The sequence below is a fragment of the Enoplosus armatus genome, chromosome 15, assembly GCF_043641665.1.
Source record: "Enoplosus armatus isolate fEnoArm2 chromosome 15, fEnoArm2.hap1, whole genome shotgun sequence".
NCBI classification, from domain to species: Eukaryota; Metazoa; Chordata; class Actinopteri; order Centrarchiformes; family Enoplosidae; genus Enoplosus; species Enoplosus armatus.
The window spans coordinates 1965624-1979979 of NC_092194.1; the positions used below are offsets into that span (position 1 = coordinate 1965624).

General features: G+C 46.5%; 22 non-coding genes across 22 annotated transcripts; all 22 read left to right on the forward strand.

Annotated features, from left to right (window-relative positions):
• The first annotated feature begins 244 nt into the window (after positions 1 to 244).
• On the forward strand, positions 245 to 408 carry LOC139298459 (U1 spliceosomal RNA). Its single transcript, XR_011598725.1, has one exon. It is a non-coding gene; the product is annotated as a U1 spliceosomal RNA (small nuclear RNA).
• Positions 409 to 892: 484 nt separating this feature from the next.
• LOC139298388 (U4 spliceosomal RNA) lies at positions 893 to 1033 on the forward strand. The gene has a single exon (XR_011598658.1). It is a non-coding gene; the product is annotated as a U4 spliceosomal RNA (small nuclear RNA).
• A 545-nt stretch (positions 1034 to 1578) lies between these two features.
• On the forward strand, positions 1579 to 1742 carry LOC139298258 (U1 spliceosomal RNA). Its single transcript, XR_011598544.1, has one exon. It is a non-coding gene; the product is annotated as a U1 spliceosomal RNA (small nuclear RNA).
• A 494-nt stretch (positions 1743 to 2236) lies between these two features.
• LOC139298460 (U1 spliceosomal RNA) lies at positions 2237 to 2400 on the forward strand. Its single transcript, XR_011598726.1, has one exon. It is a non-coding gene; the product is annotated as a U1 spliceosomal RNA (small nuclear RNA).
• Positions 2401 to 2884: 484 nt separating this feature from the next.
• LOC139298389 (U4 spliceosomal RNA) lies at positions 2885 to 3025 on the forward strand. The gene has a single exon (XR_011598659.1). It is a non-coding gene; the product is annotated as a U4 spliceosomal RNA (small nuclear RNA).
• A 549-nt stretch (positions 3026 to 3574) lies between these two features.
• LOC139298259 (U1 spliceosomal RNA) lies at positions 3575 to 3738 on the forward strand. Its single transcript, XR_011598545.1, has one exon. It is a non-coding gene; the product is annotated as a U1 spliceosomal RNA (small nuclear RNA).
• A 494-nt stretch (positions 3739 to 4232) lies between these two features.
• LOC139298461 (U1 spliceosomal RNA) lies at positions 4233 to 4396 on the forward strand. The gene has a single exon (XR_011598727.1). It is a non-coding gene; the product is annotated as a U1 spliceosomal RNA (small nuclear RNA).
• A 484-nt stretch (positions 4397 to 4880) lies between these two features.
• LOC139298390 (U4 spliceosomal RNA) lies at positions 4881 to 5021 on the forward strand. The gene has a single exon (XR_011598660.1). It is a non-coding gene; the product is annotated as a U4 spliceosomal RNA (small nuclear RNA).
• Positions 5022 to 5566: 545 nt separating this feature from the next.
• LOC139298462 (U1 spliceosomal RNA) lies at positions 5567 to 5730 on the forward strand. The gene has a single exon (XR_011598728.1). It is a non-coding gene; the product is annotated as a U1 spliceosomal RNA (small nuclear RNA).
• Positions 5731 to 6224: 494 nt separating this feature from the next.
• On the forward strand, positions 6225 to 6388 carry LOC139298463 (U1 spliceosomal RNA). The gene has a single exon (XR_011598729.1). It is a non-coding gene; the product is annotated as a U1 spliceosomal RNA (small nuclear RNA).
• A 484-nt stretch (positions 6389 to 6872) lies between these two features.
• Positions 6873 to 7013, forward strand: LOC139298348 (U4 spliceosomal RNA). The gene has a single exon (XR_011598619.1). It is a non-coding gene; the product is annotated as a U4 spliceosomal RNA (small nuclear RNA).
• Positions 7014 to 7558: 545 nt separating this feature from the next.
• Positions 7559 to 7722, forward strand: LOC139298272 (U1 spliceosomal RNA). The gene has a single exon (XR_011598557.1). It is a non-coding gene; the product is annotated as a U1 spliceosomal RNA (small nuclear RNA).
• A 494-nt stretch (positions 7723 to 8216) lies between these two features.
• On the forward strand, positions 8217 to 8380 carry LOC139298296 (U1 spliceosomal RNA). The gene has a single exon (XR_011598579.1). It is a non-coding gene; the product is annotated as a U1 spliceosomal RNA (small nuclear RNA).
• A 485-nt stretch (positions 8381 to 8865) lies between these two features.
• Positions 8866 to 9006, forward strand: LOC139298393 (U4 spliceosomal RNA). The gene has a single exon (XR_011598662.1). It is a non-coding gene; the product is annotated as a U4 spliceosomal RNA (small nuclear RNA).
• A 545-nt stretch (positions 9007 to 9551) lies between these two features.
• LOC139298464 (U1 spliceosomal RNA) lies at positions 9552 to 9715 on the forward strand. Its single transcript, XR_011598730.1, has one exon. It is a non-coding gene; the product is annotated as a U1 spliceosomal RNA (small nuclear RNA).
• Positions 9716 to 10210: 495 nt separating this feature from the next.
• On the forward strand, positions 10211 to 10374 carry LOC139298466 (U1 spliceosomal RNA). The gene has a single exon (XR_011598731.1). It is a non-coding gene; the product is annotated as a U1 spliceosomal RNA (small nuclear RNA).
• A 484-nt stretch (positions 10375 to 10858) lies between these two features.
• LOC139298394 (U4 spliceosomal RNA) lies at positions 10859 to 10999 on the forward strand. Its single transcript, XR_011598663.1, has one exon. It is a non-coding gene; the product is annotated as a U4 spliceosomal RNA (small nuclear RNA).
• A 545-nt stretch (positions 11000 to 11544) lies between these two features.
• Positions 11545 to 11708, forward strand: LOC139298468 (U1 spliceosomal RNA). The gene has a single exon (XR_011598733.1). It is a non-coding gene; the product is annotated as a U1 spliceosomal RNA (small nuclear RNA).
• Positions 11709 to 12202: 494 nt separating this feature from the next.
• Positions 12203 to 12366, forward strand: LOC139298469 (U1 spliceosomal RNA). The gene has a single exon (XR_011598734.1). It is a non-coding gene; the product is annotated as a U1 spliceosomal RNA (small nuclear RNA).
• Positions 12367 to 12850: 484 nt separating this feature from the next.
• LOC139298395 (U4 spliceosomal RNA) lies at positions 12851 to 12991 on the forward strand. The gene has a single exon (XR_011598664.1). It is a non-coding gene; the product is annotated as a U4 spliceosomal RNA (small nuclear RNA).
• Positions 12992 to 13529: 538 nt separating this feature from the next.
• LOC139298470 (U1 spliceosomal RNA) lies at positions 13530 to 13693 on the forward strand. Its single transcript, XR_011598735.1, has one exon. It is a non-coding gene; the product is annotated as a U1 spliceosomal RNA (small nuclear RNA).
• A 484-nt stretch (positions 13694 to 14177) lies between these two features.
• On the forward strand, positions 14178 to 14318 carry LOC139298396 (U4 spliceosomal RNA). Its single transcript, XR_011598665.1, has one exon. It is a non-coding gene; the product is annotated as a U4 spliceosomal RNA (small nuclear RNA).
• The last annotated feature ends 38 nt before the right edge of the window (positions 14319 to 14356 follow it).

The following is a 14356-nucleotide window of genomic DNA, read 5'->3' on the forward strand; positions in this document are numbered from 1 at the left end:
GTGGCCTTTTAGATAGGACAAAATGAATTGCGCGCTCTCCTCTGTGAGAATGTCCTTTGTTTGTGGAAGAAATGTGCTCTAGACATTCTTCCATTGCTAGCGTGCTTAGGTCTCAGGCGTTTGTGCAGTTGCTGGGCTGCTCAGAGTCACAAAGGCACTGAACTGTGGGATTATGCGTTGTAGGCACCGTCAGCCAGGGTCCAGAGTGTGGGACTGAGCACCCTGTCTGTTACAGTTCCAATTCATACTTACCTGGCAGGGGAGACACCATGATCAAGAAGGTGGTTCACCCAGGGCGAGGCTCGGCCATTGCACTCCGGTTGTGCTGACCCCTGCGAATTCCCCAAATGTGGGAATCTCGACTGCATAATTTCTGGTAGTGGGGGACTGCGTTCGCGCTCTCCCCTGATGGATATGTTGAAGAAAAAGAATCCACAAACAAATGTGTACTTTACTGCTGCGTAAGTGGCAGATAGTAAATATCCACCTCCTGCTTCAGGCTGTGATAGTGGCAATGTTCATTTTGACACCATTGTGTAATCTTGTAATATGTCCACAAAGCGGCAGTGTTGCTGTGCAGCAGTGTCTGGTATACACCATGAAGCTGCGTGTTGACTAATGCAATGTACCTGCGATCCGGTTGGCACGAGAAGTGGGTGTAGCCTTTTAGATTGGACAAAATGAATTGCATGTTCTCCTCTGTGAGAATGTTCTTTGTTAACAATAGTACACTCACTAAAAAGGAGGGGCTTGTAATCAATAAGCCAATCACACGCAACATAAACATTTCATTGTTTTGAAATGATTGTACACTCAGTAAAGATTGGCAGATGCACCACGTGTGCTGTGACTCATGGACAAGATCCAGGTTTAACTCGCAGCTTCCTTACGTATTCTTGCGCAGAGGCAATTTCATAGTCTATGAAGTTCTGCTGAGACGTGATTATTGCTGGTTGAAAACTTAACCCAATACCCCGCCTGGATGACTTGAAATACAGTCAGCTGTGGCAATTTTTGTTAGTCTCTGAAGAGACTTTACAATTTGTATCAATAGTAAAGCCATATTCAATGAATACTAGTTGGCTACTTCTTGTACCTTGTTATGTGGAAAAGTAAAGAAAAATCAAATGTGTTGTTGTCTGCGCTGTAGGCCAATATCCACCTTCTGCGTTAGCTTGTGATAGTGGCAATGTCCATTTTGAGACCGTTGGGTACTTTTGCATTATGTCCACAAAGTGGCAGTGTTGCTGTGCAGCAGTGTTTGGCATACACCGTGAAGCTGTGTGTTGACTAATGCAATGTACCTGCGATCCCGTTGGCAGCGAGAAGTGGGTGTGGCCTTTTAGATAGGACAAAATGAATTGCGTGCTCTCCTCTGTGAGAATCTCCTTTGTTTGTGGAAGAAATGTGCTCTAGACATTCTTCCATTGCTAGCGTGCTTAGGTCTCAGGCGTTTGTGCAGTTGCTGGGCTGCTCAGAGTCACAAAGGCACTGAACTGTGGGATTATGCGTTGTAGGCACCGTCAGCCAGGGTCCAGAGTGTGGGACTGAGCACCCTGTCTGTTACAGTTCCAATTCATACTTACCTGGCTGGGGAGACACCATGATCAAGAAGGTGGTTCACCCAGGGCGAGGCTCGGCCATTGCACTCCGGTTGTGCTGACCCCTGCGAATTCCCCAAATGTGGGAATCTCGACTGCATAATTTCTGGTAGTGGGGGACTGCGTTCGCGCTCTCCCCTGATGGATATGTTGCAAAAAAAACTTACAAACAAATATGTTTGATCCTGTGTTGGACATGCGTAGGAGGCTGATACCCAATATCCACCTTCTGCCTCAGCTTGTGATAGTGGCAATGTCCATTTTGAGAACGTTGGGTACTTTTGCATTATGTCCACAAAGTGGCAGTGTTGCTGTGCAGCAGTGTTTGACATACACCGTGAAGCTGTGTGTTGACTAATGCAATGTACCTGCGATCCCGTTGGCAGTGGGTGTGGCCTTTTAGATAGGACAAAATGAATTGCGCGCTCTCCTCTGTGAGAATGTCCTTTGTTTGTGGAAGAAATGTGCTCTAGACATTCTTCCATTGCTAGCGTGCTTAGGTCTCAGGCGTTTGTGCAGTTGCTGGGCTGCTCAGAGTCACAAAGGCACTGAACTGTGGGATTATGCGTTGTAGGCACCGTCAGCCAGGGTCCAGAGTGTGGGACTGAGCACCCTGTCTGTTACAGTTCCAATTCATACTTACCTGGCAGGGGAGACACCATGATCAAGAAGGTGGTTCACCCAGGGCGAGGCTCGGCCATTGCACTCCGGTTGTGCTGACCCCTGCGAATTCCCCAAATGTGGGAATCTCGACTGCATAATTTCTGGTAGTGGGGGACTGCGTTCGCGCTCTCCCCTGATGGATATGTTGAAGAAAAAGAATCCACAAACAAATGTGTACTTTACTGCTGCGTAAGTGGCAGATAGTAAATATCCACCTCCTGCTTCAGGCTGTGATAGTGGCAATGTTCATTTTGACACCATTGTGTAATCTTGTAATATGTCCACAAAGCGGCAGTGTTGCTGTGCAGCAGTGTCTGGTATACACCATGAAGCTGCGTGTTGACTAATGCAATGTACCTGCGATCCGGTTGGCACGAGAAGTGGGTGTAGCCTTTTAGATTGGACAAAATGAATTGCATGTTCTCCTCTGTGAGAATGTTCTTTGTTAACAATAGTACACTCACTAAAAAGGAGGGGCTTGTAATCAATAAGCCAATCACACGCAACATAAACATTTCATTGTTTTGAAATGATTGTACACTCAGTAAAGATTGGCAGATGCACCACGTGTGCTGTGACTCATGGACAAGATCCAGGTTTAACTCGCAGCTTCCTTACGTATTCTTGCGCAGAGGCAATTTCATAGTCTATGAAGTTCTGCTGAGACGTGATTATTGCTGGTTGAAAACTTAACCCAATACCCCGCCTGGATGACTTGAAATACAGTCAGCTGTGGCAATTTTTGTTAGTCTCTGAAGAGACTTTACAGTTTGTATCAATAGTAAAGCCATATTCAATGAATACTAGTTGGCTACTTCTTGTATGTACCTTGTTATGTGGAAAAGTAGAGAAAAATCAAATGTGTTGTTGTCTGCGCTGTAGGCCAATATCCACCTTCTGCGTTAGCTTGTGATAGTGGCAATGTCCATTTTGAGACCGTTGGGTACTTTTGCATTATGTCCACAAAGTGGCAGTGTTGCTGTGCAGCAGTGTTTGGCATACACCGTGAAGCTGTGTGTTGACTAATGCAATGTACCTGCGATCCCGTTGGCAGCGAGAAGTGGGTGTGGCCTTTTAGATAGGACAAAATGAATTGCGTGCTCTCCTCTGTGAGAATCTCCTTTGTTTGTGGAAGAAATGTGCTCTAGACATTCTTCCATTGCTAGCGTGCTTAGGTCTCAGGCGTTTGTGCAGTTGCTGGGCTGCTCAGAGTCACAAAGGCACTGAACTGTGGGATTATGCGTTGTAGGCACCGTCAGCCAGGGTCCAGAGTGTGGGACTGAGCACCCTGTCTGTTACAGTTCCAATTCATACTTACCTGGCTGGGGAGACACCATGATCAAGAAGGTGGTTCACCCAGGGCGAGGCTCGGCCATTGCACTCCGGTTGTGCTGACCCCTGCGAATTCCCCAAATGTGGGAATCTCGACTGCATAATTTCTGGTAGTGGGGGACTGCGTTCGCGCTCTCCCCTGATGGATATGTTGCAAAAAAAACTTACAAACAAATATGTTTGATCCTGTGTTGGACATGCGTAGGAGGCTGATACCCAATATCCACCTTCTGCCTCAGCTTGTGATAGTGGCAATGTCCATTTTGAGAACGTTGGGTACTTTTGCATTATGTCCACAAAGTGGCAGTGTTGCTGTGCAGCAGTGTTTGACATACACCGTGAAGCTGTGTGTTGACTAATGCAATGTACCTGCGATCCCGTTGGCAGTGGGTGTGGCCTTTTAGATAGGACAAAATGAATTGCGCGCTCTCCTCTGTGAGAATGTCCTTTGTTTGTGGAAGAAATGTGCTCTAGACATTCTTCCATTGCTAGCGTGCTTAGGTCTCAGGCGTTTGTGCAGTTGCTGGGCTGCTCAGAGTCACAAAGGCACTGAACTGTGGGATTATGCGTTGTAGGCACCGTCAGCCAGGGTCCAGAGTGTGGGACTGAGCACCCTGTCTGTTACAGTTCCAATTCATACTTACCTGGCAGGGGAGACACCATGATCAAGAAGGTGGTTCACCCAGGGCGAGGCTCGGCCATTGCACTCCGGTTGTGCTGACCCCTGCGAATTCCCCAAATGTGGGAATCTCGACTGCATAATTTCTGGTAGTGGGGGACTGCGTTCGCGCTCTCCCCTGATGGATATGTTGAAGAAAAAGAATCCACAAACAAATGTGTACTTTACTGCTGCGTAAGTGGCAGATAGTAAATATCCACCTCCTGCTTCAGGCTGTGATAGTGGCAATGTTCATTTTGACACCATTGTGTAATCTTGTAATATGTCCACAAAGCGGCAGTGTTGCTGTGCAGCAGTGTCTGGTATACACCATGAAGGTGCGTGTTGACTAATGCAATGTACCTGCGATCCGGTTGGCACGAGAAGTGGGTGTAGCCTTTTAGATTGGACAAAATGAATTGCATGTTCTCCTCTGTGAGAATGTTCTTTGTTAACAATAGTACACTCACTAAAAAGGAGGGGCTTGTAATCAATAAGCCAATCACACGCAACATAAACATTTCATTGTTTTGAAATGATTGTACACTCAGTAAAGATTGGCAGATGCACCACGTGTGCTGTGACTCATGGACAAGATCCAGGTTTAACTCGCAGCTTCCTTACGTATTCTTGCGCAGAGGCAATTTCATAGTCTATGAAGTTCTGCTGAGACGTGATTATTGCTGGTTGAAAACTTAACCCAATACCCCGCCTGGATGACTTGAAATACAGTCAGCTGTGGCAATTTTTGTTAGTCTCTGAAGAGACTTTACAATTTGTATCAATAGTAAAGCCATATTCAATGAATACTAGTTGGCTACTTCTTGTACCTTGTTATGTGGAAAAGTAAAGAAAAATCAAATGTGTTGTTGTCTGCGCTGTAGGCCAATATCCACCTTCTGCGTTAGCTTGTGATAGTGGCAATGTCCATTTTGAGACCGTTGGGTACTTTTGCATTATGTCCACAAAGTGGCAGTGTTGCTGTGCAGCAGTGTTTGGCATACACCGTGAAGCTGTGTGTTGACTAATGCAATGTACCTGCGATCCCGTTGGCAGCGAGAAGTGGTTGTGGCCTTTTAGATAGGACAAAATGAATTGCGTGCTCTCCTCTGTGAGAATGTCCTTTGTTTGTGGAAGAAATGTGCTCTAGACATTCTTCCATTGCTAGTGTGCTTAGGTCTCAGGCGTTTGTGCAGTTGCTGGGCTGCTCAGAGTCACAAAGGCACTGAACTGTGGGATTATGCGTTGTAGGCACCGTCAGCCAGGGTCCAGAGTGTGGGACTGAGCACCCTGTCTGTTACAGTTCCAATTCATACTTACCTGGCAGGGGAGACACCATGATCAAGAAGGTGGTTCACCCAGGGCGAGGCTCGGCCATTGCACTCCGGTTGTGCTGACCCCTGCGAATTCCCCAAATGTGGGAATCTCGACTGCATAATTTCTGGTAGTGGGGGACTGCGTTCGCGCTCTCCCCTGATGGATATGTTGCAAAAAAAACTCACAAACAAATATGTTTGATCCTGTGTTGGACATGCGTAGGAGGCTGATACCCAATATCCACCTTCTGCATCAGCTTGTGATAGTGGCAATGTCCATTTTGAGAACGTTGGGTACTTTTGCATTATGTCCACAAAGTGGCAGTGTTGCTGTGCAGCAGTGTTTGGCATACACCGTGAAGCTGTGTGTTGACTAATGCAATGTACCTGCGATCCCGTTGGCAGTGGGTGTGGCCTTTTAGATAGGACAAAATGAATTGCGCGCTCTCCTCTGTGAGAATGTCCTTTGTTTGTGGAAGAAATGTGCTCTAGACATTCTTCCATTGCTAGCGTGCTTAGGTCTCAGGCGTTTGTGCAGTTGCTGGGCTGCTCAGAGTCACAAAGGCACTGAACTGTGGGATTATGCGCTGTAGGCACCGTCAGCCAGGGTCCAGAGTGTGGGACTGAGCACCCTGTCTGTTACAGTTCCAATTCATACTTACCTGGCAGGGGAGACACCATGATCAAGAAGGTGGTTCACCCAGGGCGAGGCTCGGCCATTGCACTCCGGTTGTGCTGACCCCTGCGAATTCCCCAAATGTGGGAATCTCGACTGCATAATTTCTGGTAGTGGGGGACTGCGTTCGCGCTCTCCCCTGATGGATATGTTGAAAAAAAAGAATCCACAAACAAATGTGTACTTTACTGCTGCGTAAGTGGCAGATAGTAAATATCCACCTCCTGCTTCAGGCTGTGATAGTGGCAATGTTCATTTTGACACCATTGTGTAATCTTGTAATATGTCCACAAAGCGGCAGTGTTGCTGTGCAGCAGTGTCTGGTATACACCATGAAGCTGCGTGTTGACTAATGCAATGTACCTGCGATCCGGTTGGCACGAGAAGTGGGTGTAGCCTTTTAGATTGGACAAAATGAATTGCATGTTCTCCTCTGTGAGAATGTTCTTTGTTAACAATAGTACACTCACTAAAAAGGAGGGGCTTGTAATCAATAAGCCAATCACACGCAACATAAACATTTCATTGTTTTGAAATGATTGTACACTCAGTAAAGATTGGCAGATGCACCACGTGTGCTGTGACTCATGGACAAGATCCAGGTTTAACTCGCAGCTTCCTTACGTATTCTTGCGCAGTGGCAATTTCATAGTCTATGAAGTTCTGCTGAGACGTGATTATTGCTGGTTGAAAACTTAACCCAATACCCCGCCTGGATGACTTGAAATACAGTCAGCTGTGGCAATTTTTGTTAGTCTCTGAAGAGACTTTACAGTTTGTATCAATAGTAAAGCCATATTCAATGAATACTAGTTGGCTACTTCTTGTACCTTGTTATGTGGAAAAGTAAAGAAAAATCAAATGTGTTGTTGTCTGCGCTGTAGGCCAATATCCACCTTCTGCGTTAGCTTGTGATAGTGGCAATGTCCATTTTGAGACCGTTGGGTACTTTTGCATTATGTCCACAAAGTGGCAGTGTTGCTGTGCAGCAGTGTTTGGCATACACCGTGAAGCTGTGTGTTGACTAATGCAATGTACCTGCGATCCCGTTGGCAGCGAGAAGTGGGTGTGGCCTTTTAGATAGGACAAAATGAATTGCGTGCTCTCCTCTGTGAGAATCTCCTTTGTTTGTGGAAGAAATGTGCTCTAGACATTCTTCCATTGCTAGCGTGCTTAGGTCTCAGGCGTTTGTGCAGTTGCTGGGCTGCTCAGAGTCACAAAGGCACTGAACTGTGGGATTATGCGTTGTAGGCATCGTCAGCCAGGGTCCAGAGTGTGGGACTGAGCACCCTGTCTGTTACAGTTCCAATTCATACTTACCTGGCTGGGGAGACACCATGATCAAGAAGGTGGTTCACCCAGGGCGAGGCTCGGCCATTGCACTCCGGTTGTGCTGACCCCTGCGAATTCCCCAAATGTGGGAATCTCGACTGCATAATTTCTGGTAGTGGGGGACTGCGTTCGCGCTCTCCCCAGATGGATATGTTGCAAAAAAAACTCACAAACAAATATGTTTGATCCTGTGTTGGACATGCGTAGGAGGCTGATACCCAATCTCCACCTTCTGCCTCAGCTTGTGATAGTGGCAATGTCCATTTTGAGAACGTTGGGTACTTTTGCATTATGTCCACAAAGTGGCAGTGTTGCTGTGCAGCAGTGTTTGGCATACACCGTGAAGCTGTGTGTTGACTAATGCAATGTACCTGCGATCCCGTTGGCAGTGGGTGTGGCCTTTTAGATAGGACAAAATGAATTGCGCGCTCTCCTCTGTGAGAATGTCCTTTGTTTGTGGAAGAAATGTGCTCTAGACATTCTTCCATTGCTAGCGTGCTTAGGTCTCAGGCGTTTGTGCAGTTGCTGGGCTGCTCAGAGTCACAAAGGCACTGAACTGTGGGATTATGCGTTGTAGGCACCGTCAGCCAGGGTCCAGAGTGTGGGACTGAGCACCCTGTCTGTTACAGTTCCAATTCATACTTACCTGGCAGGGGAGACACCATGATCAAGAAGGTGATTCACCCAGGGCGAGGCTCGGCCATTGCACTCCGGTTGTGCTGACCCCTGCGGATTCCCCAAATGTGGGAATCTCGACTGCATAATTTCTGGTAGTGGGGGACTGCGTTCGCGCTCTCCCCTGATGGATATGTTGAAGAAAAAGAATCCACAAACAAATGTGTACTTTACTGCTGCGTAAGTGGCCGATAGTAAATATCCACCTCCTGCTTCAGGCTGTGATAGTGGCAATGTTCATTTTGACACCATTGTGTAATCTTGTAATATGTCCACAAAGCGGCAGTGTTGCTGTGCAGCAGTGTCTGGTATACACCATGAAGCTGCGTGTTGACTAATGCAATGTACCATGCGATCCGGTTGGCACGAGAAGTGGGTGTAGCCTTTTAGATTGGACAAAATGAATTGCATGTTCTCCTCTGTGAGAATGTTCTTTGTTAACAATAGTACACTCACTAAAAAGGAGGGGCTTGTAATCAATAAGCCAATCACACGCAACATAAACATTTCATTGTTTTGAAATGATTGTACACTCAGTAAAGATTGGCAGATGCACCACGTGTGCTGTGACTCATGGACAAGATCCAGGTTTAACTCGCAGCTTCCTTACGTATTCTTGCGCAGAGGCAATTTCATAGTCTATGAAGTTCTGCTGAGACGTGATTATTGCTGGTTGAAAACTTAACCCAATACCCCGCCTGGATGACTTGAAATACAGTCAGCTGTGGCAATTTTTGTTAGTCTCTGAAGAGACTTTACAATTTGTATCAATAGTAAAGCCATATTCAATGAATACTAGTTGGCTACTTCTTGTACCTTGTTATGTGGAAAAGTAAAGAAAAATCAAATGTGTTGTTGTCTGCGCTGTAGGCCAATATCCACCTTCTGCGTTAGCTTGTGATAGTGGCAATGTCCATTTTGAGACCGTTGGGTACTTTTGCATTATGTCCACAAAGTGGCAGTGTTGCTGTGCAGCAGTGTTTGGCATACACCGTGAAGCTGTGTGTTGACTAATGCAATGTACCTGCGATCCCGTTGGCAGCGAGAAGTGGGTGTGGCCTTTTAGATAGGACAAAATGAATTGCGCGCTCTCCTCTGTGAGAATGTCCTTTGTTTGTGGAAGAAATGTGCTTTAGACATTCTTCCATTGCTAGCGTGCTTAGGTCTCAGGCGTTTGTGCAGTTGCTGGGCTGCTCAGAGTCACAAAGGCACTGAACTGTGGGATTATGCGTTGTAGGCACCGTCAGCCAGGGTCCAGAGTGTGGGACTGAGCACCCTGTCTGTTACAGTTCCAATTCATACTTACCTGGCAGGGGAGACACCATGATCAAGAAGGTGGTTCACCCAGGGCGAGGCTCGGCCATTGCACTCCGGTTGTGCTGACCCCTGCGAATTCCCCAAATGTGGGAATCTCGACTGCATAATTTCTGGTAGTGGGGGACTGCGTTCGCGCTCTCCCCTGATGGATATGTTGCAAAAAAAAACTTACAAACAAATATGTTTGATCCTGTGTTGGACATGCGTAGGAGGCTGATACCCAATATCCACCTTCTGCCTCAGCTTGTGATAGTGGCAATGTCCATTTTGAGAACGTTGGGTACTTTTGCATTATGTCCACAAAGTGGCAGTGTTGCTGTGCAGCAGTGTTTGGCATACACCGTGAAGCTGTGTGTTGACTAATGCAATGTACCTGCGATCCCGTTGGCAGTGGGTGTGGCCTTTTAGATAGGACAAAATGAATTGCGCGCTCTCCTCTGTGAGAATGTCCTTTGTTTGTGGAAGAAATGTGCTTTAGACATTCTTCCATTGCTAGCGTGCTTAGGTCTCAGGCGTTTGTGCAGTTGCTGGGCTGCTCAGAGTCACAAAGGCACTGAACTGTGGGATTATGCGTTGTAGGCACCGTCAGCCAGGGTCCAGAGTGTGGGACTGAGCACCCTGTCTGTTACAGTTCCAATTCATACTTACCTGGCAGGGGAGACACCATGATCAAGAAGGTGGTTCACCCAGGGCGAGGCTCGGCCATTGCACTCCGGTTGTGCTGACCCCTGCGAATTCCCCAAATGTGGGAATCTCGACTGCATAATTTCTGGTAGTGGGGGACTGCGTTCGCGCTCTCCCCTGATGGATATGTTGAAGAAAAAGAATCCACAAACAAATGTGTACTTTACTGCTGCGTAAGTGGCCGATAGTAAATATCCACCTCCTGCTTCAGGCTGTGATAGTGGCAATGTTCATTTTGACACCATTGTGTAATCTTGTAATATGTCCACAAAGCGGCAGTGTTGCTGTGCAGCAGTGTCTGGTATACACCATGAAGCTGCGTGTTGACTAATGCAATGTACCTGCGATCCGGTTGGCACGAGAAGTGGGTGTAGCCTTTTAGATTGGACAAAATGAATTGCATGTTCTCCTCTGTGAGAATGTTCTTTGTTAACAATAGTACACTCACTAAAAAGGAGGGGCTTGTAATCAATAAGCCAATCACACGCAACATAAACATTTCATTGTTTTGAAATGATTGTACACTCAGTAAAGATTGGCAGATGCACCACGTGTGCTGTGACTCATGGACAAGATCCAGGTTTAACTCGCAGCTTCCTTACGTATTCTTGCGCAGAGGCAATTTCATAGTCTATGAAGTTCTGCTGAGACGTGATTATTGCTGGTTGAAAACTTAACCCAATACCCCGCCTGGATGACTTGAAATACAGTCAGCTGTGGCAATTTTTGTTAGTCTCTGAAGAGACTTTACAATTTGTATCAATAGTAAAGCCATATTCAATGAATACTAGTTGGCTACTTCTTGTACCTTGTTATGTGGAAAAGTAAAGAAAAATCAAATGTGTTGTTGTCTGCGCTGTAGGCCAATATCCACCTTCTGCGTTAGCTTGTGATAGTGGCAATGTCCATTTTGAGACCGTTGGGTACTTTTGCATTATGTCCACAAAGTGGCAGTGTTGCTGTGCAGCAGTGTTTGGCATACACCGTGAAGCTGTGTGTTGACTAATGCAATGTACCTGCGATCCCGTTGGCAGCGAGAAGTGGTTGTGGCCTTTTAGATAGGACAAAATGAATTGCGTGCTCTCCTCTGTGAGAATGTCCTTTGTTTGTGGAAGAAATGTGCTCTAGACATTCTTCCATTGCTAGTGTGCTTAGGTCTCAGGCGTTTGTGCAGTTGCTGGGCTGCTCAGAGTCACAAAGGCACTGAACTGTGGGATTATGCGTTGTAGGCACCGTCAGCCAGGGTCCAGAGTGTGGGACTGAGCACCCTGTCTGTTACAGTTCCAATTCATACTTACCTGGCAGGGGAGACACCATGATCAAGAAGGTGGTTCACCCAGGGCGAGGCTCGGCCATTGCACTCCGGTTGTGCTGACCCCTGCGAATTCCCCAAATGTGGGAATCTCGACTGCATAATTTCTGGTAGTGGGGGACTGCGTTCGCGCTCTCCCCTGATGGATATGTTGCAAAAAAAACTTACAAACAAATATGTTTGATCCTGTGTTGGACATGCGTAGGAGGCTGATACCCAATATCCACCTTCTGCCTCAGCTTGTGATAGTGGCAATGTCCATTTTGAGAACGTTGGGTACTTTTGCATTATGTCCACAAAGTGGCAGTGTTGCTGTGCAGCAGTGTTTGGCATACACCGTGAAGCTGTGTGTTGACTAATGCAATGTACCTGCGATCCCGTTGGCAGTGGGTGTGGCCTTTTAGATAGGACAAAATGAATTGCGCGCTCTCCTCTGTGAGAATGTCCTTTGTTTGTGGAAGAAATGTGCTCTAGACATTCTTCCATTGCTAGCGTGCTTAGGTCTCAGGCGTTTGTGCAGTTGCTGGGCTGCTCAGAGTCACAAAGGCACTGAACTGTGGGATTATGCGCTGTAGGCACCGTCAGCCAGGGTCCAGAGTGTGGGACTGAGCACCCTGTCTGTTACAGTTCCAATTCATACTTACCTGGCAGGGGAGACACCATGATCAAGAAGGTGGTTCACCCAGGGCGAGGCTCGGCCATTGCACTCCGGTTGTGCTGACCCCTGCGAATTCCCCAAATGTGGGAATCTCGACTGCATAATTTCTGGTAGTGGGGGACTGCGTTCGCGCTCTCCCCTGATGGATATGTTGAAGAAAAAGAATCCACAAACAAATGTGTACTTTACTGCTGCGTAAGTGGCCGATAGTAAATATCCACCTCCTGCTTCAGGCTGTGATAGTGGCAATGTTCATTTTGACACCATTGTGTAATCTTGTAATATGTCCACAAAGCGGCAGTGTTGCTGTGCAGCAGTGTCTGGTATACACCATGAAGCTGCGTGTTGACTAATGCAATGTACCTGCGATCCGGTTGGCACGAGAAGTGGGTGTAGCCTTTTAGATTGGACAAAATTAATTGCATGTTCTCCTCTGTGAGAATGTTCTTTGTTAACAATAGTACACTCACTAAAAAGGAGGGGCTTGTAATCAATAAGCCAATCACACGCAACATAAACATTTCATTGTTTTGAAATGATTGTACACTCAGTAAAGATTGGCAGATGCACCACGTGTGCTGTGACTCATGGACAAGATCCAGGTTTAACTCGCAGCTTCCTTAAGTATTCTTGCGCAGAGGCAATTTCATAGTCTATGAAGTTCTGCTGAGACGTGATTATTGCTGGTTGAAAACTTAACCCAATACCCCGCCTGGATGACTTGAAATACAGTCAGCTGTGGCAATTTTTGTTAGTCTCTGAAGAGACTTTACAATTTGTATCAATAGTAAAGCCATACTCAATGAATACTAGTTGGCTACTTCTTGTACCTTGTTATGTGGAAAAGTAAAGAAAAATCAAATGTGTTGTTGTCTGCGCTGTAGGCCAATATCCACCTTCTGCGTTAGCTTGTGATAGTGGCAATGTCCATTTTGAGACCGTTGGGTACTTTTGCATTATGTCCACAAAGTGGCAGTGTTGCTGTGCAGCAGTGTTTGGCATACACCGTGAAGCTGTGTGTTGACTAATGCAATGTACCTGCGATCCCGTTGGCAGTGGGTGTGGCCTTTTAGATAGGACAAAATGAATTGCGCGCTCTCCTCTGTGAGAATGTCCTTTGTTTGTGGAAGAAATGTGCTTTAGACATTCTTCCATTGCTAGCGTGCTTAGGTCTCAGGCGTTTGTGCAGTTGCTGGGCTGCTCAGAGTCACAAAGGCACTGAACTGTGGGATTATGCGTTGTAGGCACCGTCAGCCAGGGTCCAGAGTGTGGGACTGAGCACCCTGTCTGTTACAGTTCCAATTCATACTTACCTGGCAGGGGAGACACCATGATCAAGAAGGTGGTTCACCCAGGGCGAGGCTCGGCCATTGCACTCCGGTTGTGCTGACCCCTGCGAATTCCCCAAATGTGGGAATCTCGACTGCATAATTTCTGGTAGTGGGGGACTGCGTTCGCGCTCTCCCCTGATGGATATGTTGAAAAAAAAGAATCCACAAACAAATGTGTACTTTACTGCTGCGTAAGTGGCCGATAGTAAATATCCACCTCCTGCTTCAGGCTGTGATAGTGGCAATGTTCATTTTGACACCATTGTGTAATCTTGTAATATGTCCACAAAGCGGCAGTGTTGCTGTGCAGCAGTGTCTGGTATACACCATGAAGCTGCGTGTTGACTAATGCAATGTACCTGCGATCCGGTTGGCACGAGAAGTGGGTGTAGCCTTTTAGATTGGACAAAATGAATTGCATGTTCTCCTCTGTGAGAATGTTCTTTGTTAACAATAGTACACTCACTAAAAAGGAGGGGCTTGTAATCAATAAGCCAATCACACGCAACATAAACATTTCATTGTTTTGAAATGATTGTACACTCAGTAAAGATTGGCAGATGCACCACGTGTGCTGTGACTCATGGACAAGATCCAGGTTTAACTCGCAGCTTCCTTAAGTATTCTTGCGCAGAGGCAATTTCATAGTCTATGAAGTTCTGCTGAGACGTGATTATTGCTGGTTGAAAACTTAACCCAATACCCCGCCTGGATGACTTGAAATACAGTCAGCTGTGGCAATTTTTGTTAGTCTCTGAAGAGACTTTACAATTTGTATCAATAGTAAAGCCATATTCAATG